Source organism: Passer domesticus, chromosome 9, assembly GCF_036417665.1.
Source record: "Passer domesticus isolate bPasDom1 chromosome 9, bPasDom1.hap1, whole genome shotgun sequence".
Taxonomy (NCBI): Eukaryota; Metazoa; Chordata; class Aves; order Passeriformes; family Passeridae; genus Passer; species Passer domesticus.
In genome coordinates, this window is record NC_087482.1 from 30236732 (window position 1) to 30261923 (window position 25192).

Consider the following 25192-nt stretch of genomic DNA (forward strand, 5'->3'; position numbering starts at 1 on the left):
TTGAGGTAATTCTTAGGTGAAATTCCCAGATCCATGCTTTTCAAGGGAGGTTACTATTACCACTTTCTATAGAACAAATTATTAAGTAGGTGATCCTAACAGAAATTTATTTTAATTATCAAAAATAAAAATATATTTATATGAATATAGTAGCACATACAGGTGTTATTTTTAAATTACATCACTAGAGGCTACATGTGAAGTTTTCCATCAATAAACATTATGTTATGAAACAGACATTTTGACATTTTGAAAAATTAAAACAATTTTTGCATCTTTTTCCATAAGAATTCAATTTGTGCCTAAGTCAAAGGAGAGAAGCCTTATCATTTATTGCCTGAAACAGCCTAACGATAGAAAAGATCTCCACAAAACAAGGCTGCTTTGGCATTTTCACAGCCAGGAAAAAATAATTTCACTGTTAGGATCCTGTCACTTCCCTTATTTTTGTGGTTCAAAACTTCCTTCAAGGCTTAATAAACCAAAAGATGGTTTATGTCATGTCAACAGACATGACAACTCTCACTGGGATATCCCCTGTTCTCAGTGGGCAGTACCATCTACATCTGGTATTAAAGACAGACCCACAGTTTTAGCTGTTCATTGAGAAATGCAGCTGCTCCAGTCTGCCCAGAGATTTGGAATGCTCAGTGAACCCCAGAAATGATGGCTTGGCGAACAGGGTGTCAGTAAGATGGTCAATACTCACCACTGGATTTCATAGGTATTGGCAGTTTTTAAAATACACAAATCAAATCATATCTACTTGATATTACTTATATTTGTTTTGTTGTCTGGCTGTCTACAAACTTGCTCTTTCCTCTCTGTCATCAGTCCCCAGTGTCCTCAAGCTTCTCTTTGCTTAGAGAAAAGGACTTCTAACACTATAATTTCTAACAACTTTTCTAACCACGTACAGCTCTTGAATCATACAAGCCTTGACTCAATTACCAAGTGGCTCTGACTCAGATGTTCAGAATTTTTCCAATAAGATCATGACTTTGTGCACTTTCAATACCAAAGTGACTTTGTGATGCTAAAAGCAGTCACGGTATTTTGCCATCTGCATACTGGTCCCAGTTGCCAAAGGGATAGTGACAAACAGACCAAGGGGGTCTCTGTGGAGCAGAAAACCTGGAAAATTATCTACTTTGAGCAGCCAGTTTTGTTTCTTCTCAATGTTGGCTTTCTGAAACACACCAGGTATATTTCTACTTGCTGTGCACAACATTTGCATTATGTCTTGCTTTTCTGATGATTCACTGGGTCAGCTCATGCAATTAATGTTCTCAGGGATTTTTTTCAGATTAGGCTGAACCTGCCACAGTTTTATCATGTCAGCAGTCTCTACCAATTACTTACAGTGCTAAACATTTGCTGTAGCAAAGGCCTTGATTAAAATGCTGAAGGAAAAGGCCTCATCTCAGGCATGTTCACTTTTGTGTGAGATTTTCAATACACCACTTCATGAACTCGGCTGCCTGTGGAAGAGAATTGCTCGTGCTTGTCACTGCCCTGGAGTGAGAAAAACTCAGAGGATTAAATCTGGGTAGATGAACCTTGCATTTTCTGACAGTAGTTCTATGGAGCAAGGTAGCCAAGGTTTGTAGGGAAGCAGCATCTTTGGGAAGTACCTGTGGTTCCAATGTACTCCATCCTTCCTCAGGGGCCCTTCCTGTTGAGTATGACTCTAATGATTCCTTGGAGCTGTAGCTAGAGAGAGACTTCAGTTTGGGCACACACTGCAAAATGAGACTGCAAACTGCTCGTGTGCCTCTCCTGTCCATGGTCCCTGCTCTGGGTCTTCAGATCAGGGGCTGACTGAGCCAAGGCAGAGGAGCACAGCTCTCACTCAGCCCAGCTGGAACCGCTGCCAAGAGCCTCAGTTCCTGGGCACAGCAGGAACAGAGATGGGGAACAGGGCAGACAGTAATGAGCTGAGCTTTTGGCCTCTAATCCTGCTCCTCAAATGGACTTCCCTAGACTGGGGCAAGCAGGAGCCTCTCAGACCACGGCCCCCCTTTTTGTTGAAGATTCACATCTCCATCAGCTCAGTGCTCCTGCAGGGAGAAGTGAGACAGGAGAACACCTGCACAACAAAGCCCTTGGTGCTGAGGACACAGACTCTGCCGTGTGTGTCACTTTGGTTAAGCTCTGGGGTGGACCAGGAACTGACATTCTCCAGCTTCTTAATGCACATCCACAGGTGTTCCTGGAGTCCATATTCCAGAGTAATTTTAACCAGAAGGAATTGAATCTGTGTGCTCTGAGACACCACTCAGTGATGTGAGGCTAGGTGCAGTAAATGGGAAGGACTGAGAGATTTACTTCAAAACTGCATTGAAGGTAGATGCACTCTGTGGTAAAAACTGCATTTCAAGCTTTATAATGAACATTGTCTCATGGCAGACCCTGAGATTAAAAAAGTAAATCAAATAAAAAGCTGAGAACACTGTTTTGGAATAAAATGTGAAGCAGCTCAAACTTCTTAATTTAGTGTAGAGAATTGGGCTTTGCTTTGAAGGCAACTTGACAGATATTAAACAACTGGCATGAACCTTCACACAGAAGGGTACTTTTACCACAGTGAAAGGTGGGCTAGAAAATCCTGCCTGTCTCAAAGAGTGAACACATTCCCCTGTGCTCTGGGCCAAAATCAAGACTCACTGAAGCAGGATGAGGTGTTTCTGTATCCTGCTTAGACTGCAAAGCCACAAGGTATGGCATAGATAGAAGGAGATTCAGCTGTCCTAGGAGCAGATCTAATAATAATTGAGTAGGGCATTTATCACAGAAAACAGAATGATAAAATAGTAATTTACAATTAGTTCCAAATCAGGTTAGAGATAAAAATATCAAGCTAATTGGCTTGCCAGGCAATACTGAGTGGGAGGATCCTACAGGATTTCTGGAGCCTTGGTTCCCAGTGACTCTGTTGCTTGACAGAGTAAAGCTGGTTTATGTGAAAAATGTCCTTCAAGAACCTCATAGAAAGGAAGAGATACAATGAAATTCCTCAAGGAAATAAATCACAGCTTTACTACTACCAGGACAATCACTCACACGGCTAAAAAGAAGTGCAGATTATTTAGGGATGAGTGTGTTGCCAGACTAGCCAATAACAGGAGAAATTGCAGCCTGGAGTTCCTATGAAAAGCCAGTTTTCAGGGGCTGTGGCTCACAGCTTTCAATTTCACCCTGCTGTGAAAACTGATGTTGAAAAAAATGATATCAAATTCTGAACTTGTATAATTGCATTTCAAATGACATACACAAGTACACAGTTGTGTACACTTGTTGACTAGCAAAATGATCTGATGCTTAACCTCAACAGCTTTAAAGAAGGCCATTTTTTGTACTTTAATCTCAAAATTTGTTTCATAGGCAATTTCTTGCTGTTCCAGTTCTAACTTTGCCATTGTTGGTGATCCCCATCAGCAAGACATGACCCCAACAGAGATTTTCAGAAGTCTTCACTTCAGAGCTATCTAGAGCCTTGTTACATATTACAAAGGGACTCCTCACCCTCTAGCTTTGAGAGAACCCAAGGAAATAAAATCCTGGAATTGACTGCATGGCTCCACACCAGCAGCTACAGCCAAGTTTTCCCAAATGCCTCACTACCCTGCAGGATCCCACCAGCAGAAATGAGCTCTGATGGTGCTTGCACAGCAAACAAGCTTTGCAGAAAACCTGGGACTCCAGAAACCTCATCAAATCAGGGAAGAGTGCTCAGAACTGAGGCATAACTGTGCTGCTACCTGAGGCTGCTATAACAGCTAATTTAATTAAATGGCAATAGCAGTGCATAAAGGAGATGCGAATCACATTTTAGGGATTATCTAAATGGGAACCTAAATAATTGTGGTTTATATTGAGATGGGAAGACAAAAATGTAAATTATACTAATTCAGGTACAATACTGAGTTAGGCCTGGTTGTACAAGTTTTAGAGATAAAAGACTTTGAAGGTGCAGCTTTAAGTAATGCCTAAATCTCTTTTAAAGTCTAGGGAATTATATGAATATGTAGCTGTTTAAATATTTTGTAATTAACTTCATAATTCAGATCAGATTATCTGAAATATTTAAGAAATGCACTCTAACAATACACTAAATATGCAGTATGCACTTCATGTCCCTGAAGTTGATGAAGGTACCATAAGGAACACATTTATTTGAGCCACAGGGATTGCTGCTGCCACCCAGGAGAAAGAGACACCAGTGTGGTGCTATAATCAGAGACAGTGTGATGGCAGAGGGCCATGGGGAAAGGACAGGATGCAAGATACAGAGAGTTCTTCTGAGGTGTCAAGAACTCTCACTATAGCTCAGGAAACAGGGTGGGAAGGGAGCATATAGAGCTATTATGATAGAAAGTTTAGCTGCAGAGAACTCAAGGGATAAAACCAGATGAGATTCCACTGAAAGCTCGTGACAGGAGTCCCCAGTGAGCCACAGCAATCCACCCCTGTGACTTGGGTTTCTGTATATGGGGAGAAGAAAAAAGAGAATCTATGGTTTCATTGATGGGTATGAACCATTAAATGTGCACAAACCCAGAGTACAGTGACACACACACAGGGGATGTTGGAACTTTCAGAAGAAACATAACAAGTTCTGAGAAAAGATTCAGCACCACGCCTAGAGAGCACTGTTAAAATTCCACATAGCCATGAAACAAGATTGCAACAAAGCAGTCTTATCCCATCACTGTCAATGTGGATAAGAAGCAGGACTTGCAGGATTTCCCTCCTTTGTTTTCTAAGAGCTGTGGTCAGAGGCATCACTGGATGGTGTGTGACCAACAGCTCCTTGGGAAAGCAGCCACCATGTCATTCAAATTCCAAATGTAAGATTAACATGCTGCTGCAACAGAAAGCAAGCTAAAACATGTCATTAGTGGCCTTTCACTGATGTAATTTAATCAACTTGCAGCTTCAGAAGGAATGAACATAATCCCATGGACATTGCCAGAAAGCCTGGGCTATGTACAGTGTTTGGAAACAAAAGGTCCATCATCTTTCCCTTTTTATGTGCTAATGCTTTGATTTCCAAGCTGAGGATTAAAACTCCCTAAATTTCCCCAGGTAACCACACTCTGCATGCTCCATGTTTATTTGCTAACACTGATAAAACTCACTGGTAGTTGTTTCTCTAATTTGGGAACTCTTCTCAGACTATAATCACTGCAGCACTTTGCAGTGGAATTGCTCTTGGGTGGCTGTGTGTCCAGCTCTGCTCAGCTGCTGAGCTCTGGCTGTGTGCAGAGCTGCAGAACTGCAGGAGCAGAGCACTGACAGCAATCATCTGCAGGCCCTGCAGGGCCAGCTGCACTGGCAAAGGCTGCAGAGAGAAGGAGCTGAGTGTCCGGTGGTGTGTGAGCTCCAGAGAGCTCAGAGCTCCCAGATCCCAGAGTCAGTGTCAGACTGGCTGGAGCACCCTCACTGCCCTGGGTCACAAACGGGGGCCACACGAACTTCAACAGCTCCCTTTGCACAGTGCTGAAGGAGATGCACACACAAGGAGTTTGATCCAAGAAGTTTCACAAAACTCTGTGTTTGAACATAGCCACAGCATGTAAACAAGGACCCAAGGTCTCCAACCCCGGAAAATTTCCAAGGTATAAGCATGTTGGTTCTTTCTGTTCCTTCCTCACCCCACTGATCTGCTGAGAGAGAGCAGAAGCACATCACAGCCAGCATCCTTTGGTGTGCATTGGCCTGTATTCCTGATGAATATGCTTTGAAAAGTTTCACTCTGTGCATACTGGCAATGAAAAACAACATTCAAAGATGAAAAAGGCAAAAAGAAAATGGAAAAAAAAAAATCTACGTATTGTCTTCCTTGGGGGGTGGATTACATGATCTCCAGAAATCCTTCCCAGCCCTAACAATTTATCCTTTAATGACTTAAGTTGTCATTCACATATCTTGATTCTTCTGCCTGAAAGATCATTTCCCTACAGAAATATGTAAAAATATAATTGCATTTCTAAACTAGGCTTCTTCAGCATACTCAATGCTTGTTTTCCCAATGTCTCAGCACTTTTCCTGCAATCCATATCCTTCACACAGCAGCAACACACACATTTTTGGTGTAAATCTGTTTAGCTCCATCCAAATAATTACTAGCAGAGGATCTGGCCTAATACATTCAGTAGATAAATTGTCTTCTACCGGACTACAGTGTCTTCAAAGCTACAATTTATCTGCACATTCTACAGAACAAGATAAGAGTCTCAGGAGACATTTTATCAAAGAATCCCATCCCCAGTCCCTCCACTCTACACAAAAAAAAAAAAGACATAAACATCCAAACTTCCCTTTTTGTACAGAATATTAAAAACTTAGTGAAGGCTTCATGTGGCACATGGAGGACAATGTTCTGCTTTGTTGCAGAACTGAAAGGATGGAAAGGGGACAGAAACGGAAGGTCAGAATTTTAGAATTGTTAGAAAAGTACATGATTTATTAGTTCAAAAGATTATGTATAAGAAATAGTTTCTGGAAATCACATATGGAAAATAATTAATCTACCCTGAGTAAACAAATAAACAGATGAAACTTCTGTCTTTCACCAGATATTCCTAATTTTTTCTCAAAGCAGTATTTCTTCTCCTGCCATTTTTATGTACTGTGAAAACAGTTTTGAATACAAACCAGTCTGTTCATTAAGGCAATTTAAATATAGATAAAAATCTTATCTCTGGCAGTATCTGCTAAGTACAGCCACCTGCCTGTACTGAAATCTTCCCTCATGCCTACCTACTATCATTCCCAGCAATGTGAAAGCTTCTCTTTCTTATCCAAAAATATGAGCATCAGCCTCCTGCAGTGCTGCCCCTGCCCCAGGAGCCAGGGTCCCTCCATCCTGGGAAGTGTCCCCCTTGGAATGTGCACCGGTGGGCTCCTGAGGCTGTAGGCATGGTCAGGAGCCACGGTGCAGGCAGATCAGCACTCACAGCAAAGTCCTGCCAGGCTACCTTGTCACGATGGATTGGCAAGTTAAAAACAGGATTATTCAACTAAAATGAGAATTTGCACTGACAGAAACATAACATGCACTTTCCTGTTAAGGAAAAATCTGGGACTTGGATCAGCATGAGAACAGAAGGAGAAGAGGCACAGCACAGCTCAACCAAGATGGTGCCAGCAGCACGTCCTCAGACACAAACATGACTGAGGGAGATGACGACAGCTTGGTAGCCAGAACTGTGAAAGAGATTGCACACAACCCTACCCGAGTCATCAGGAAAGGAAAGTTTCAGCGTTTCTAATCCTCTCCAACAGAAACCTTTACCTGCAAAATTCAGGTGGCAAAATGAAAATGGTAAAGAATTGCTGTGCAGTTTGGAGTGTCACACAGCTACAGCAGGTATGGGAGGAGAAATTCCTGCCACTCCTAAAAGAGTTACAAGAGCTTAAAAATTTATGAAAACGTGACGAAAGGGAGAAAATACTTCAACTTGTGCATTCCTTTCAGCATTGAGCTGCCTCCACAGTGCTGTCCTGGTTTCCTGCTCCATGGTGAAAGGCAGGGGCAGCAGGGTCCCACCTGCCAGGGCCCACTGGGTGCAGTCAGTCCCAGTTACCAGCCCTGGGTGTGAGGTCAGAGGCAGGTACAGCTCCTCTGCCTGCTGAAATAAATGCAGGGACTCCACTGCAAACAACTGCAAGAAGCACTGATATTTCTGCCAAACCAAACCAAGGTGCCTGCCCTAGAAATGATCTTGAAGACACAGATCCAGGTCTGCAGCTGTTTCCAGGATTTTTAACTGAGAAGAACAGAAGAACTTTATGGCACTAGCCAAAGGCTTACTCTGAAACTGCTTCAAGCACTTGGCACGCAGAGACATTTTCTAAACATATACTACTGGAGAGAAATGCTTCCATAGCACCATATGGATTGGTATGATATATATATATATATATATGTATTTTTTACTATTGTCTTGTAAACTACAATAATTTAGAGCATGCTTAATCAGCTTCAGTGACAGCTTCTGCATTGAAAGCAAGTGTTAAATTTGTCTTTAGCCAAAGATTGGGAATAATTTTATTTTTTTGTAAAATTCTGCCCAGGGCTTTTAAATGAAATCATAGAATGATGTTTAAGAATATTTTTGTTTGGTTAGATGAATTCAACATTCATCAATTAATTGCTTGTAGATTATACATTCCCCCCAGTGTAGACAAGAATCTTCAGATATAGTTATCCTTAAGGTTTCATCCTTTTTTGATACAGGCCATATGGTTATATTGGGTCTAAGCCTCATTCTTGGCATATAAGAATGAAAATGTTGCAGTTCCTAAAGAAAAAAAGGAAAGCAAAAATTTAAAAAAGAGAGAAGGACAGGGTCCTACGTATCTTTCAAAAGAATTACAGTTTCAGAGAAGAATTATCCACTCTAAATAACAAGCTCTTTCACTGCCAAACCTCTTTCATGTCCTAGCCTCCAGGAACAGCTTTTTTTTCAAAACAAACAAATCCAAAACTTCTCTGAGCAAAGCAAACAGCCAGAAACCCAGGAGGCTCTGCTTTGGTACCTCTTGCTAATCAGAAAGAGGGGAGAGGAACTGGGAGGAGACACAAAGCAAGAGACACTGCAGAGTCATGTGGCAGGCAGGCAGCTCCTCGTTTTTGTGTTTTGTCCTGTCACATTGGAATGCAGCACGAACATCATCTGCTACTAAGATCAATATTGCTGGTATATTTTCATCTCCCCCAAAGCAACATATTTCCCACGGTTTTTATTTCAAGTTTGACTGAATTACAGTGATCCTGTAAGTTATCATCTTTCTAATGGCACGAGCTGGCACTGGGGCTGCAGGAGCTGGGGCATATTATGGACTATTTCACTTTGTTAGCTGAGGAAATCCATTTAGACTTTTATGCTGAGCAGTGCAATCCTAACACAAGGAGACATTTAAACAGTACAAGAAAAACACCTCTGTTTTCACTTTCACAGACATTAAACAGGGTTTATTTCCTTCTAGGACTCACTAAGATTCTGCTATAAATGTGCTAAAGCAGAAAAATACTGTTCACTAAAACTGTTCTGACACTGACATGAGGAGATGCAGTTTTTAATCAGTTATAATTTTGCCAAACTTGACTCATTTAGTCTGATCATTCTGATGCTGAATATCACCTGCAGGGTAATTTGTTTTCTTCCTTTGCAGACAGATGGTTTAGCTGGTTGTAACAACAAAGACAGATAATGGAAAATTGTTTTGCTAATATACAAAATAAGTTTGGGCAACTTTTGAAAAGCAACCAATTCAATTTTCACCAAACTTTCAGTGCTGGGCAATGTCCATGCTGCTACTGAAATCCACACTCCAAGAACATTCACTTCCTCACTCCATCTTGTCCCAAAGCTCTCAGGCTTCTCTGTTTAAAAAAAAAGCCAGTGTCCACCTTGGCATCCATTTAGAGAGCAGTCTCCAGAGAACTGCAGAACACCAGACAAGCAAGCCTTCAGTGGGCTCCAAAAGAATAAATTAGAATGATCTCCTGTTTTAGAAGAATACTGAGACTCCAGAGCAAATAAAAAGGAATGCTCTCACAATCAAAATGGCTCAAAACTTGAGTAAGGAATCTTACCTACATTAATTTTTATGCATAGAAGCTTTGCATAAACCAGAAGTCTGGTCACTCAAGTTAATCCAGTAGTCTTTATGCATAAAATATTACCTTTATTGCACTTTTCTGCAGGGATATTTTAATTTCTTTTTGATACAATAAATGAATTTCCCATTGGAAAAAGTCTTCTTTGTTTACTCTGTATCTTAAGCAAAACTAAAGAAAATAATCCTGCAGGTATTCTTTACTCTTTCTTTATGTTATTATTGTGTTTTCTTCATAACAAAATTCAAATCTAATCAAGTTCCAGCTGGGAAAGAGCAGAAAGCATGAGCTCCTTTGGAGCCTTGGCAAAGGAAGGGAGGTCCCAGCCACCCACCCAGGGACGGGGCTGGAAGGTGCCACTGGAGTCGGGTGGAAGGTGCTCAGTGGGACATCACCAGAGGGACAGGGAAGTTTGCCCTGCCCAGGTGCTGGCTGTGCAGAGCCAGAGCCAGGGGCTGGAGAAGAACCCCTGCCCCAAGGCAGAGCGAGGGCAGATGGGGTGAGGGGTGGAGCTGCACTGAGACCCCTCAAGGAAGGCAGAACTGGCAATTAAACTTCAAACCAGGCCATTTTCCCAGGCCAGCAAGATCCTCAGACATGCTTACAAAAAGGGAAGAACTCCTACAAAACAGGCCTTTAGGTATTTGTATTTTAAACTCCTGGAGTCAGAATTTAAGGAAAGAACAATTGTGCGGAGAGAAGCCAAAGTTTTGTGAATATTCAAGAGGATCTTTTATGTCACATCACACCCACATAACGGCCATTAGAGATGGCAGAAGGGTTAAATACACCTCTCTGAAACAAAGGGGAAACGTCACTACTGGAGCCTCTTGCCTGGTGCTGGATCCATTTTATTCTGAAAATAGCATGTGCTAACTGGCAGGACTTGCCAGCACAGCTGAATTAGTCAGAAAAGCTGTCAGGGAGGTGGGAAATCTCCAAGACTCTTTGTGTGCTCCGGGGCTTGTTTCACCGTGGCACAATTACAAATACACAGCTGTAGGATCTGCTGTGCTGCTGGCTCTGAAACAATAGTTCAGGGTCTACTTTCTTTATGAATTTGGCAATTAATGCTGACAGGAGCTGCACACACACACACTGAGGAAAGCACAGACTCAGTTTTCTCCCAGGTAAAAAATTTCACACAGATGGCCTGTGCTTAAGGATAGAATAAGTTCCTCAAGCATGCAAGTTTCAGAGTTCCTATAGCTGGCTCTCCTTCATTGCTCAATAATAGTAACAAATTTGTTACTGCATTACAGACAATCTGTAGACTAATATATGGGCAAATGTAAACCTTTACAGAATAGCCACACAAAGGATGGGTAATTCCAACAGTAATTGCCCATTACCTTGCCTGAGGTCCTGTCAGTCCTCACAGAAGTGACCACATCAGGCCACTCAGTCATAGACAGAAATTCAAAGTTCAGAACTCAAGCCATGGTAAAAGGGATTCTGCAGATGAAAATAATGAGGTTTAAGCTAAGTTGGCCTTTGAAACCTTTAATCACATATGCATAGTCTCTTTGTACATAAATTACACTGCATATTCTTTCCATATCTTTTGCATAAAAAGTAAAAAGAGTTTGTGCATTGAGACTTGGTGGTTCCCAGATTTCTATTTAGCAAGGGGTTTGGGGGAATTCTTAAAAGAGAAAAAAGGAGAAAGCAGGAAATAACTGCAAAGACAAGAACATGTACATGGAAAAACCATGAGATCATTGAGCAACTTTAAGAAATTAGCTACTGATTAGTTACTAATCATGGCTGTTCTCACCACCTCTGTGAGAAGCCTGGTGGTGTAACATTACCAGCAGTAACCACTCACGTATCCTGTTCTTTGCATTTCTGGAATTAAATCTTTTCTGATTCACCCTGAGGATTTTGCTCTCTGGGAACAGAGCAGATGGGCTCTCGGAGATCCTGAAGTCATGGGAATAGTTCCTAAAGCTAATGAGACTTAAGAAATGCAAAGGTTCTCTGAAGGCAAAATGCATCTTGAATGACCAATGAACAATTCTGGAGGTTCCAGGTCTTCCTTTCTTCTCTTCCTTTGCCTTCCAGGAGAAACAGGTGAAATACCTGAGGCACTGCCATGGCCAGGCCGAGTAGTTCAAGCTTTACTGAACCCAACTAAGCCTCACTGCCTGACTGCAGGGAACAAAAGCAATGCTACAGAAGTTAAAGTTGCCATAAGACAACCCCAACCAGCCTTTCCCACTGGGCTTTGAGAGGGTTTAATACCCAACAAATCCATGCTGAGGGACTCCTGCTTTACCATGATCAATAGCTCAGTGCTTAGACTTCAGCCTGAGCAGTACCTGGGGCACCTGACCTCAATGCATCTGCTTCTTATGCACCCTTCAGGTTAGGCAGTGTCCTGTTAAATGAGCCTAAAATATTCTAATATCAGCTGTACACTTTGCCTCCATAACTGGTGGATTAATTTGTAGATATACTCACTTGAATTAATTTGTTGTTTCAGTCTAAGCTGAATCCGTTTAGTTACTGCATTTTTCATCTTTGAGCAACTTAATTTATGCTTATTCTGTTTTTAATAAAAACTATTAAAAGCATGGAAAAAATTACATTTCCTAGATTATATGGTAGGCGATGAACACATTGGCATAGACAACCTCAGATAAGAAAACTCTAAGGCACTTGGCTTTGCTTATGATGTAAAATATATTAATATCTAAAGAGAGCTATAACCTGAATGCCACAGTCTGTGCCTGTGAAAAACAGACAATGTAGAACCAGATGAGACATAATGGAATTATGAAAATGGAGAAGGGACCAGTATAAAAAATGCAAGATGGGTTTTTATTTTTTAAAAAAAGGCCAAACCCCTTAAAACTGTTCTGAAAAGGAAAATGCTGTGCATGAAGATGATCACTAGTGGTGTTCTACAGCTTCACATCTGGGACCGTGTTTATTTAGTATTTTAATTAATAGTGTTGGTTCAAAAAGTAGGGGAGCACTTGTGGGAGTTCCTGATGACTGAGAGAGGCATAGTCAGCATATGCTGAGGCTACATTATACACAGGAATTTTATTTGTGGAGAATCTTGTTTAAGAGAATAAATAAGGAGGACTAAAATTTATTAATACACAGCTATTTGTAATAAAAAAGGTTACTGTGGGCCTTAGCCTTACCTGTGGCCAGTGACAGAGGAAAAACCCTTCTCTTTATTAGGAAATCTGAAGCTGATCCCAAGTCCCCTGTGCACCATGGAAAGGACATGGGAGTGCCTGGCTGGGGAGAGAAAGGTAAGGAGGAGGCAGAGAAGTATCAACCACTGGGTAATTTACCTCCTCTAGAACTCTGGGAGTGGGGTTTTAGAAGGAATCATTTCCTCAGCAAGGCCAGTTTGAGAAACCACTATAATAAGATGAAGAATTGAAAGCCTGTCTTTTTTAAGGAGAGTAGAACAGCCAGCTTGTCTAACAAAAGGGTGAAGAAGAGAATTATTTTTTGTGTTAAACGCTTTAAAATGACAAATACTCAGACAAGTGAGGAGAAAAGGCTAAAACATCTGCATCCCAAATCAATGGCTGGAAACTGGCAGAAGTAAAATGAAAGCTGGAATAAGATTCTGCTACAGTCCTCCAAGAAAAGCTTCAGGGGCAACTTAGATTTCTGAGAGTTAGCCTAATCCACTTGCCAGAAGGGTTTATACTGATATTATTGCTCGTGATAGGAATGGCTTGGACTCTTGACCCAAGTGATGCCTCTTCCTTTTATTTCCTTGGAGCTCTAACAGAGAGTGGATTTCCTCAGGGCTGGCTCGGTATCACCTTGTTTTATCAGACAGAAGACAATGTGCTACTTCAAATCTGATGACACATGGCTGGAATTTCAATTATACACTGCCATTTTAGAGGGCTCCTAAACTCCTCTCAAAAGTCAAGCTGCAGTTTTTTTTTAAATGGATCTGAGAGAAGTTTGTCAGAAGTGGAATATTTAAAATGACTAGTCAGACTCTTTAATTTTAATCCTAAGATTAACTGAATACCAGTTAGTTGGTAAGCCCAGTGCAGAATTTCTGGTATTTTGGTTTCCCCTTAAGCAGTGTTTAGCAAGGTTACACTCAGCTCATTGGATTCACTACCACTTTTAGGCTAACACGGTCATGGTGTCTTCCTGATATAAGACACTGAGCTGATAAACATCAATTCACCTTACAGGTGAATATTTCAGGGCAAACCCTCTGGGGCTCTTCAGATAAGAGCTGTGTAAAATGTGATCTGTCATGAGATTAGTACAGCTTGATTTGGGGTGCAAAGCAGGAGTTATGTGCCACTTCCATTTTCCTTGGTGGGTCAAGTCACATTTCTGCATTTTGGTGTCAAGGATTTTACAAGGTTACAAGTCCTCAATAATTAATCAAACTAGTTAAAAGGTTGACTTTTCATGACAACTGTAATAACTGGTGTGAATCTTCTGAAAGAAAGGAATTTATGGAAGAGAATTGTGCTTGCTAAATTCTTGTCATCAGAGATGTCTGTGTTTGAAAACTGCTGAGAGTAAATAAACCTTTCTGCTGTACAATCCTCAGGAACATAAATGGGCAACAAAAACCTAAACAAAAGAAAGCCATTTTCCAGCAGCTTAGGAACTTCACTGGTGGTGTATATTCGCATTCATTCAGATAATAAAACAATTTCATGGGGAGGAAAAGCTGTCACATGATTATCAAAGTAATTCCAAGGATAAAAACATATTTTTGAGCTTGAAAATTTCAGATGGAGGCTTTGGAAAGAATAAAAAGTCTACTTGCCCAAAGTTCAGTGCCTCCTAAGCATGAAAACAATAAAATTGCCTGTGTTTTTAGTGAAACAGAGAACAAACACAAAAAAGCCAAAACCCAAACTCCATTCCAATCTCACATTATGAAAACATAATGAACAGGCAATTTTAGTCAGTTTTTCCATCAAGAAAACTAACCACAAAACCAGATTTTTCTTGAAACACAACTCCTATCTTTCGTCTTTTCCTTTTGTTCCACCCACAGCCTCTTGATTGATTTGAGCACACATCCACATCCTACAAATTCATAAAACAGGCAGTTTGAAGGGAAAACACTGATGTAACAAACCTTCTCAGAACAACAGAGTGAGTCCTGATAAACAAACATATGGAAAAGAAAAACTGTTTTGAACCTGCACCACATGAGATACTGGGGTCACTCAAGTGAGATGTGAATAAGATGATAATACTTTTATTAATATCAGAGCTTACAGAACTACCTGTGTCATGTCTCAGTATAAATTAGCTTTTCAGTAAAATATTGCATTTAAATGTGTTTTGAGACAATTGCAAAAACCCACACCTCACTGTGTGATATACAATGCAGCCATAATTTAATTCCTGCAGAAATAATTGCTTCTACTCTACCAGCAGGAGAGATGCTGATCAAAGTACTCCGTGGGCTGGACCCAGGTGAGGACAGCTCTGTGTGGGATAGGGAGGGCCATCACCCTGCTCCCACGTGGGATCACCCAGCTCACACCTGGGAAAGAGCTTTCTGCACGAATCACCCAAAAAGTCAGGCTCCCAAAGGCAGGTGTGACAACAGAGAATATGGAGGGTGGTGCAACACTTCAGCCAACCAACAGCAGAGACTGAAGAGTTTTCTCAAAAATCAAATCACCCCTGGTCTAACACACCCACTTGCAAAGACATTCCAGACCTGGGATTAACCTGTCTGGCTTAAGGATAAAGCTGCACTGCAGAGAGTGAAGGGCTGAGTGAGTGCTGGAACTGCAAAGGGCCAAGGGGTGCATGAACACTAATCAGCTTTACTGGGGGAAAAGTGGTTATGGATTTTATCCCTCCAAGAAAGCACCAAATATCACCAGCCCTGAACTGAAACTCAAACCTTGCATGGATGGTCTCTCCATCACTTTGTGAAGTTTTTCTCCCTCTTATTCTCTTCAGCTTCCTTGATTTTCTTTTTTTCCTAGCCACTGGAAAGTTTGTAATCTCATGGCAACAGCTCTTCCCTGGCAAAGCAGTGACAAAGGTTTGAAGTCCATGGAGCCCATAAGAGACAAAGAACCAAAATCTCTCCATGCCATTATGGGGCACTGACCACCACTGCTCCCCCTCTCAGCTTTGATCCTTCTTCATGCTCCTCCAAATGGTGCCTCTGTGTGTGTCCCACCAAGGTCAGGCACCTCAGAGGCCAAAGATCCCTGAGTTTATTAATCCCAAAGGGAGAGACCAATATGTACCAGGGCACTGGACAATTATTTTGAATTTCATGGAGTTCTCTCAGGAAGTGAGAGGTCAACACATAATTACAATCCCCTTGCCCTACTGCTGTCCTTTTGTAAGCAGTGGTGTCTCAGGAACGTAGGAAAGTGTCTGGTTTTTATATGCATTGACATTCTGAACATGCTATGCAGAAAGCCAGGGGATCAGTAAAAACTGTATTTTAGAATAAGTTATACGGTTTGCTTTTCCCAGCTTCCAAAAAGGAAACAGCAGTTTACAGGGGAAGCACTCTCTTGTGTTCACATTAACTTTCTGAAGCTGTACTATGCAATATTCTTGCATTAGAGCTCCAAGAATACTCAATGTCATCTTTTAAACATCCGTGGAGTTTGGGCAGATTTCTTGGGAGATTTAGGTTTGCTTTAGGAAAGAAACACAAGTACAAATTTACACATTGCAGAGTGCAAAACCACATCCAGCTATGCCACAAGAAGTGCCCAAAGAATCCAACTTACCAATTAAACAGTAGTTCTGGAGGAAGGAACAAAAGGTGTTTTCCTTCTCCCTGCTCCTAAGAAGCCCTTGAAGCCAATTCTGCCCTTGTGCAACATCACTTTCCTTAGAGCAGCCAGCCAGGCCCAGGTTCCAGCTAAATGAGCTCAGCCAGGGCAAAGGGAAGAGCTGTTGTTTCCAGTGGTCAGGAGCCAGGTGCCCTGTGAGTATTTCTGAGTTCCTTAATTGATGCAGCTCCTGTTTCTCCCTGAGCATGCACATGCCTTCTCCAACTCTCCTGCACACTGCTTACAGAAATATTTCACAATGCACACATAACTGAAGTTTGATCTACAGCAGCCTGTAACTGTTCTTTTAGCAGTGCCCTCAGAAACAGTCCTTAAACTCCCTGGAAATCCCCAGATCACAAACTGGTAATGCTCTGAGTGATGTCTGTCTCTAGAAACCACAGGCTGGAGACCTGGGGACTGAACTGGATTACAAATGATTCCCTTCTTCCTCACACAGCCCTTCCATTTACCCACTGAGTTTAACAGTGAATAGTTGCTTTGTTGCTGGACTAGCTTGCACAGAACTTTTAAACTGGCCATTATATTAATCTCTTAGTGTGCTCTGAACAGAAGGTTAAGTGTAAATAATATCTATAAATTTACTAACAAATAAGGGATTTTCTTACTTAAAACATTCTGTATAAACAGAATACACATAAACAAGATGGGTTCTTGTTCCATTTTTCTGATGTGTGTTCTTATGAAGCTCTTCCAGTGGTTTTCACTGCACTTTAAAAGCTGGGTTTGGTTCTACCACCATCTGAAGTCAGGGGAACCTGGACTTCCAATTCCCACAGTTTTTGTCTCAATTGCAGTTCCTGTTTTAAGTCATCCCACTGTGCTCCCTGGGATGACTCAGAGTTGAGACCCATCAGCTCTAGCTGCAAAACTGTAGGGTCAGCTCTACATTCATACACCAATTTTCCTCTTTTTTTGCCTTACAGTAGCACAGATAAAATGTATGGTACATAATACTTGGGATTTTTTTCTTGCCATATGGACTTCAGTTCATAACACAGAATTTGAACCATAAAATGTCTTTAAAAGTTTTCCCTCCCCAGTTTACAGGAATGGAAGTGTCTGCCCAAATGTAGAAGAAAAAACAGATGAATTTCAATCACACTTGAAGTTCTTTTCTCTTCTTATGCTACTTAACTGGAAGAGAGCTTATATTATTTTCCAGGAACTATTTTGGAGAAACTAAGTTTCATCCAGAACCTCTATTTTAAATTTGTGACATTGCAGTGCAACCAACATGAATAAAGGAAAATCTGAATGCCTCAAAACCTTATTTCCCTGACATAACTCAAAAGCACTTTTAAGACTTCATGAGAAAACTACACTGGAAGGGACCTCTTTAACCACAACCCCAATTTCTAATGGGGAAGGAAAGGATGAACACACACAACCAGCTGCTCTCAGGAGCTACAGAATTGTTAGCATTTAAGTTAAAATGTCACCTGTTGAAGTAAAAATGAAAAAAATAAAAAATTCCAGAGTCTGATTGTGAAAACTCCGGGTGGAGCAGCGCGGGCAGAGGCCTGGAGCTGTATCGGTGGGACAGGGGTGAGCTGAGGCTGTGCCTGGGGAGGGTTTCAGCCTCCAGCCCAGGCAAAGGGACAGGGCCCAGCTCAGCCCGAGCAGCAGCGGGCACGGCCCCGGGCTCATGGCCAGGCTGCTGAAGACCCGCGGCTGGGTGCAGCTCCAGCCATTTCCAGCATTTCCAGCGGGCTCTGTCCCTGCACAAAGGCGCGGGTCCCCTCAGAGCCGGCAGCGCCGGGCACAGGCCCCGCTCCGAGCGCGGCCTCCCCGTGCAGGCACGGGGGACTGGCAGGAAAGGGAACGCAGGTCAGGAAAGACAGAGGAGAAAGCAGCAAAGAAAGAGGAAAGAGACACCTGAATCACAAAATGGAAGGTTAGAAGCAGTTTTCTAATCCTGGGCTCCTCACCAAACTTCCCCATCACTTAATTCTTCTAATTTCATTTACCTCACTGGTGCACAATTTGCACGCTACAAACAACTTACTGTTCTTAAAGCATTCTGAAGCTACTAGAGGCTTATTAATAAAGATGAGACTGAGGTACACTGAAGGAGGAGAGAAAAGAGAAATTTAGAAGAATAATTAGAATAACATGGGAAGGATTTGCAGATGATTTGAGTTATGGTGCAGCAATAAGAGAAAAGCTGAATCAAAAGGAGTCAGAAAAATGTATCAGCAGAATCCTTCCAGCCCAAACTCTACAAGACTGACCACAGAGAGGTTTGCAGGTGACCTGCTGCTGACCTTTGAGTCTTTGTCATTCACGATAAAGGGTTATTTTCCTAATCCTAATTCATTTTCAAGCACAGCAGATTAACAAGAAGGGATCACTATCAAGCTGAATAATCTCCTAGCTCTAAATAATCACTGAAAGAGGAGCAGAAAAGGAACCATAATAATTTCCTTTAACGCTGTGGATGAGGAATGTGCAAAAAGCGAACACAGAAAGGTGCTAGCATGCTGTATTTTCATAACAATTGGGGGTTTTTTATCCTAAAATGAACCCAGTCAAATTAAAAAAGTAATCTTATTTATTTCACCCTACAGTGTTACCCACATACAGAATTATTCAAGATAAGGGGAAAATTATTGGTTGTCTATCTAGCAAGTTAAATCAGATTAAAATACTGTATGAATTTTAAACAGAACTGTTCCTACACACACTTATTTCAGGGGAATTTAATTTACTTAGAGAGAATTAAGCTAAAAGAACCAGACTTGCAGAGTTCTCAGTAGCACGGTGCCCAAATTCAGCTATGCTGTGTCTTATGGCTATTTTTCAAAATTTTCACCTTCCTTTGCTGAACATCAAACACAGGATACTCACATGCTCCTACAGCTCTTAACTCAGTTCCTGCCAGCTCTTATACACTTACAGCAAGAATTCAGCTCTCCAATTTTTTATGTGTACATATGTGTGCACACATACAAACACAGTTTCCTGAATTCAACTGAGAAAATTACAACACAATCTAAATCCTAAATTCTTAGAGAATTAAAATATAAACCATAGAACAGAATGGGAAACTTGGCAATTTTACCTTACATCAGAGCAAGATAAGAAGTAAGAGGTGTTAAGAGGAACAATATTGCCCACATTGCACAAAGAAACACCTCAAATGTGTGAAAACCAAAATATACTGGCCAATATCCAAATCAATGCACCTGTTGGCAACAGGCATCATATCTCTTAGTCTAACACCAGGAGCATGTGTGCTCAGATCTCATCAGGTGTGCCTCATTACTGCCTGCCTTTTTAAAAAAAATCTTGTTTTTAAGAAATAGTTCAAGTTCCAGAGAATTTAGAGGAATTATCTTTCTATTGCTCACAGCATAACTCTCATTAATCAGCACAAGCTTTCCTTCCTGTGAGCAGGAACACAATCTACCAGAGTGGAACACAAGTCCCTCTGATTCATTGGTTAGGCAAGGTGGGGAGAGAGGAATTGGCAGCCCCTCCTGCTCTTAGGTGATGCTGTAAGATCACTGCTCAGGGCTCCTGAGCACACAGATAAATCTTCCCCTGACACAGCAGGGAAAGAGTGAACCAGGCACAGAGGAGCCTCCCAACTTCACCTGTCAACAAGACAAACTCAGCAAACCTTGTTTGCTCCCTCAGATTTATGAGACATTATTTACAAGATGTGTGTGTTGTTACTGCCTGTCCTGGGATGTTTTATACTCATCTGGGCACTGAACACTGCCTGTTCTGTAGCACAGAACTCCAGCCCAGCAGCCAGCCAGGGGAGAAAAGCCATTCTAATCAGAGAAAACAACAGAGGCATGACAGACTCATGGATTTTAAGCTGTGGCACAAGAACTAACTTTAAAATATTACTTCCATGAGCAATTTTACCCTCAAATCAAATGAAACCAAAACAAAATGAAAAACACAATAAATAAAATCTCAAAAAATATTAATTTTGAGTTTGAATACAACTCTAACCAAAGCATGTGTGTGAATCAAGAGAAGAGACAGGAACTTCTTGAAGGTAGCAGGGAATTGTTCTCACCATCACTGACATGTACTTGGTGTTTCCCCAGAGCTCTGCTGCTGTGTCATCATCCTCCCATCTCCAGCACGTCCCTAATCCATTACCTGGGGAGTGTGGATCTCTCTCTCTCCATTACCTGGGGAGCATGGATCTCTCTCTCCTCCAGCATGTCCCTAATCCATTACCTGGGGAGCACAGATCTCTCTCTCTCCTCCAGCATGTCCCTAATCCATTACCTGGGGAGTGTGGATCTCTCTCTCTCCATTACCTGGGGAGCATGGATCTCTCTCTCCTCCAGCATGTCCTTATCCCTTACCTGAGGAGCACAGGTCTCTCTCCCTCACTGGCAATGCCAGCCTGCTGCTCCACGTGTCACCCATGGCCTCAGGATGTGCTGTGTTCCAGGTGAGAGCTCCCTGCCAGGACCTGCTCTGCACAACTTTCCAGAGGTATCCCTACAGTGTTGGCTGGATTTTTGTGCTACCAAGGTCAGTGCTCATCACTCAACAGCAACTTCTTTACTGTTCTTACTGCACACCAGGGAAATGCATCACCTACAGCTGAATTAGTCACAGTGGTACTTAGCCAAGAAACCATCTAGACACTCACTTTAGGACTAATTCAAGTCTCCCCCCTTTTTTTTTTTCTTTCCTTCTAATATCTGAAGATGGTACCTTGTCCTACTTCTGTGATCTCTTTCTTTTAAGACTGATTTATGGTAACAATTTTCTCCCATCTGTTTTTCCATGCAACTTGGGGGCCCTGCAGCAGAGCATAAACTCATTCTAAAAATAAGGTGGCCTCACAAAAACCTGAAGCCATTACAGAACAGCCCTGGTGAGCCATGAGCACATCACAGACAGCACAACAGGGACCCTGTGGCACACAGCAGCCCTAAACTATTCTAGGCACAGTTTTATCTTTAGCAAGCAGATAAAAGATGACTCTTGGTTTTTCAATCTCTAAAGAATTAGAAGAAATTCACCTTGGATTAGAGTAGGGACCATGTATGAAAAGAGACAGACAAGATTTCTCTATGGGAGTAATTTTTCTCATGAACTTGCTCTGATAGCTCCTGGTTACTCAAATTAATGATTTGTGACTGCTTTCAACATTTGCAGTATTAACTTACTGGATTAGAACCAAGGATTTATGGCTTCCTTTGGGGAAATCAGAAAAAAAACCATCATCCACCAGCATCTATGTGGAAGCCTTACAGGTTTTATATTTTGGTTTGGTTTGGGGGCATGTCCTATGCGTAAATCACAAAAAATTATCCAGACAAACTTTTAAATAACTTACCAAACATGCAGGTACTGATAATAAAGTGAACAGAAAACTGCTAATCTACAAGCTACTAACACCACTTACTTCTCAAGGGCAACTGGACTGCAAACTCCATGTATAGGTCTGTCTATGGATAAGGGGAGAGGATATTCTGAGTGGAATTGCATTCCCTACCACAGCTGTCACCCTGCCACAAGGGAGATGTAAATGCCAGTGTAGAAAGCTCCTGGATCATGGATGCCACAACTCCAGATGCCAAGGCTGGATGTGGAATTCAGACATATTTTGCACCAGGAATGAGTTTGAAGGGTTTTGTGAAAGTCTCAGGTAGGGCTGAGGAAGACAGAAGGAAGCTGTTTGCAACAGCTCTGCCTCATTGCCAAGCAAAGGACATCTCACTGATGATGCTGAATCTGCTTCTTGCACAAGCACTAAGTTCACATGGTTTAACTTCATTATAAAATTTATTTTTAATCCAGGAAATATGTTCCTGGACTTTAGCACTACACGGAACTGAGGAAACCCTTCTCAAGGCTCTGGATCTGTTAGCACAGCATGCATAGCCTGATTATTTTTAAGAACTCCAGAAATAAACACCTCTAAAAAATTCCCTGATCTCAGAAAGTTCATCAACATAGTGTTAAGTTCATGATTAAACATGGCAGAGGTTAAGAAAGCATCTGCCATGAAAGGAATGAAAAGCCTGGAAGAATGTAGTTTGGTTTAATGCACTGTGTATGGTTACCAGTTAATGATGAGTACAAACTTCAACTGTGTGTAGAAAAGCTGCAGTACAGAGTCTGAGAACAAATGACCTTGGAAAAGTTGTGTTGGCCAGTCTATTTTAACTCTGAGAAATGGTGATTTACCTTTTGTCATCTCCATGCAGAACTCTCAGTGAACTTCTGAGGGAAGGCAAACTGCTGCAAATATCACAGTTGTGTTCCCACTGTGTCTCTTCCCTCTTTTTTTTTCCTTAAACCTGGTTCTAAACATAGAATCAGAGTCGTTACATTGGAAAAGACCTTTAAGATAATTGAGTCCAACTGTAAACCTAACACTGCCAAGGCCTCACTAAACCATGTCTGACAATTCTGTCCTGCTCCCCCTGACACCAATTCCTGAGATGCTGTGACCCTCAGGCAAAGGAAGTCATTCCTGAACAAGGACTGGACACTGCATCCTGATCAGATCCACAGGGACAGAGGAAAGGATTAAGACAGTCTGTCTAGCTAAGCTTGCATACAGAACAGTGAAGACAGTGTTCAGTCCAGATTAGTCTCTACTGATATTTCCTCTAATTTAAAATAATAATTGAAAAAATACTCCTTAAAAAAAAAGGAAAGAAAAATAAAAGGCTGATAGTTGCAATAACTTTGTTAGTTTGCTTCCTTTGCTAAACCAGCTAAACCAGAAAACTTCTGTAACTTTCCTTCCTATCTAGAACACAGCCTTTGATTGCTCATGCAGAAAGCTGGCTTGTGATTATTGGAACACTCTGATATCTGGTAAGTCAAGTATTTTTACAAATAAAAATTCTATGCATTCCATGGGACACCTAGAGCACCACCCTGGCCCTCTGCCATCATTGTGAGCACAGAAAATCACACTATTAGATTGTAATTATTAGACATTGACATTGACCTGGCTCAAGATACATTTTTTTGTTATTTAGTGCCAGTTTAAATGTTAGGATGAAGGCAAGACTTGGATCAAATGAAAGGGAGAAATGATCTGAATCAGAGCATCACTCTGGGCAGGCACCACAGATAAGCAGCTCGGGTCTGTTATCACCTGAGATGATCCCATCTGCAAATCTGTAGGGCCATGGTCTCTGGATCCCTCAAGTTTCCCTCCTTCCTGCTTCTTTTAAAGTTTAATTAAAATTAATTCTTCTTATTAATTTTAAGTTACTTATTAATTCTTCTTATTAATTTTAAGTTACTCCTTGAAATGTTCCTTTTCAATCACCTGGGAAAGCCAACCCTTCTGGGTGTGCTCATCCCTTTTCAGCCTTTTGGCCTCTAGGAACAACAAAACACTTGAGTGCTGCCCTGAGAAGGGAAAAAGTGCAGGCAGGACCCAAGAGCCTGTAATGCAGCAACAGGCTCTGTGGGGGAACTGCAAAGAAAACATGGAGCCAGGGAGTGTTTCCCCTCCATCTCCAAGCAGGAAGTGACACTTGCAAAAGCAGTGAATGAATTCCCATTGCTGCTGGGCTCTGGGCTGCCAGCCACATCCTGCTCCCTGGAGAAGGAGGTGGCACTGCCCTGTTGCTCAGAGAAACAGGGGACCTGACCTTACCCTGCCTGCTCCACAGTGAACCTCAGCTGCTGCCTCTCTGCAGTTTATAAACTCTGCTCCTGCCTCCTGTGCTGACCTAAATACTGCAAAATGTTTGGTTTACAAACATATCAAGGGAAAATTGGTTTTGCCCTTGCCCTACATTTTCCCTTCTCTTCCCAGTTTAGTGTCTCTAACATATTTCACTTACACAAACTATGTGAACTTGCTTTTCACATAACATATTTTAGTAATTTACTGGAATTCATAGGCTTGTGAAGGGACTCCATCTTCACTGTTTAGGTGGCCAGCACTGAATCAATTTATTTATATTAAATAAACAATTAACAATAAAAAAATTAAAATGCTCATGTTTTGATTAAAGTTTGTAAGGCTATTTAAAACAAAATTCAGCCTGTTAAGGAAAACGTTCCTTGTTATAGCTTATAATGCATAAAATAGAGACTCACCTCTTCTGACATTCATTTTTTGTTCCATCAGACTATTCCCTCTGCACACCTGCTCTCTATCTCCATTTGTCTGATTAATTATCCTCACTTCTTCTCTACAGGCTTTGACAAGTTCCTCTTCCTTCTCCAGCCTCATCCTCGTTTTTCACCTTGTGTGGCTTAAATCTCCACCCTAAATATACTGGCTCGTCTCAAAATAAAACAACATAGAAACTACCAACAAACAGTTTGAAATAAACAGTAAATAGCAGAACATCTTGGCTATAAACCAATTTTTGAGAATTCATTAATTAAGCATTTTTCAGAGTAGGAGCTGGCTGAGGGTTTTAGGTTTCCATGTGATCAGTACTCCCATGGAGGAAAAAGCCAGAACCAAAGAGATCTTTAGGACAGCATTTCACAAATCATTTCCCTTAGATGACAAGGATTCTGAATTGATAATAAATTCTAATACGAATGCTGAGCAGCATTTTCTGTATTTGAAAATATCACATAGGTGCATCTCAGTTTATTTTTTCCAACATTAGAATTGCCTGGTAGTATCTGCTATAAATTAATTCTTCTCAGGATTCCACAGTTATTATTCCACTCTTGTCCTGCTTTCAGTTTGTTGAACCTTGCAAAAAAAAAAAAAAAAAGTGCTGTTAAACTAAAAGATACCTGTGCTTCATCACTCATGCAGCTTTTAATATGGAAAATTTTA

At 41.4% G+C, this 25192-nt stretch overlaps 2 long non-coding RNA genes across 2 annotated transcripts in view; one reads left to right on the forward strand and one right to left on the reverse strand.

Moving 5' to 3' along the window:
• Nucleotides 1-25192, reverse strand: part of LOC135307842 (uncharacterized) — a 44183-nt gene that overhangs the window by 11311 nt on the left and 7680 nt on the right. Inside the window, exons 2-3 of the long non-coding RNA XR_010368459.1 lie at nucleotides 24490-25105; nucleotides 22606-22724 (exon numbers count right to left, since the gene is read on the reverse strand). This is a non-coding gene — a long non-coding RNA (uncharacterized LOC135307842). The remainder of the gene's footprint in view (nucleotides 1-22605; nucleotides 22725-24489; nucleotides 25106-25192) is intronic.
• LOC135307844 (uncharacterized) lies at nucleotides 17952-24728 on the forward strand. Its single transcript, XR_010368462.1, has 3 exons — nucleotides 17952-20937; nucleotides 23181-23244; nucleotides 24591-24728. It is a non-coding gene; the product is annotated as an uncharacterized LOC135307844 (long non-coding RNA).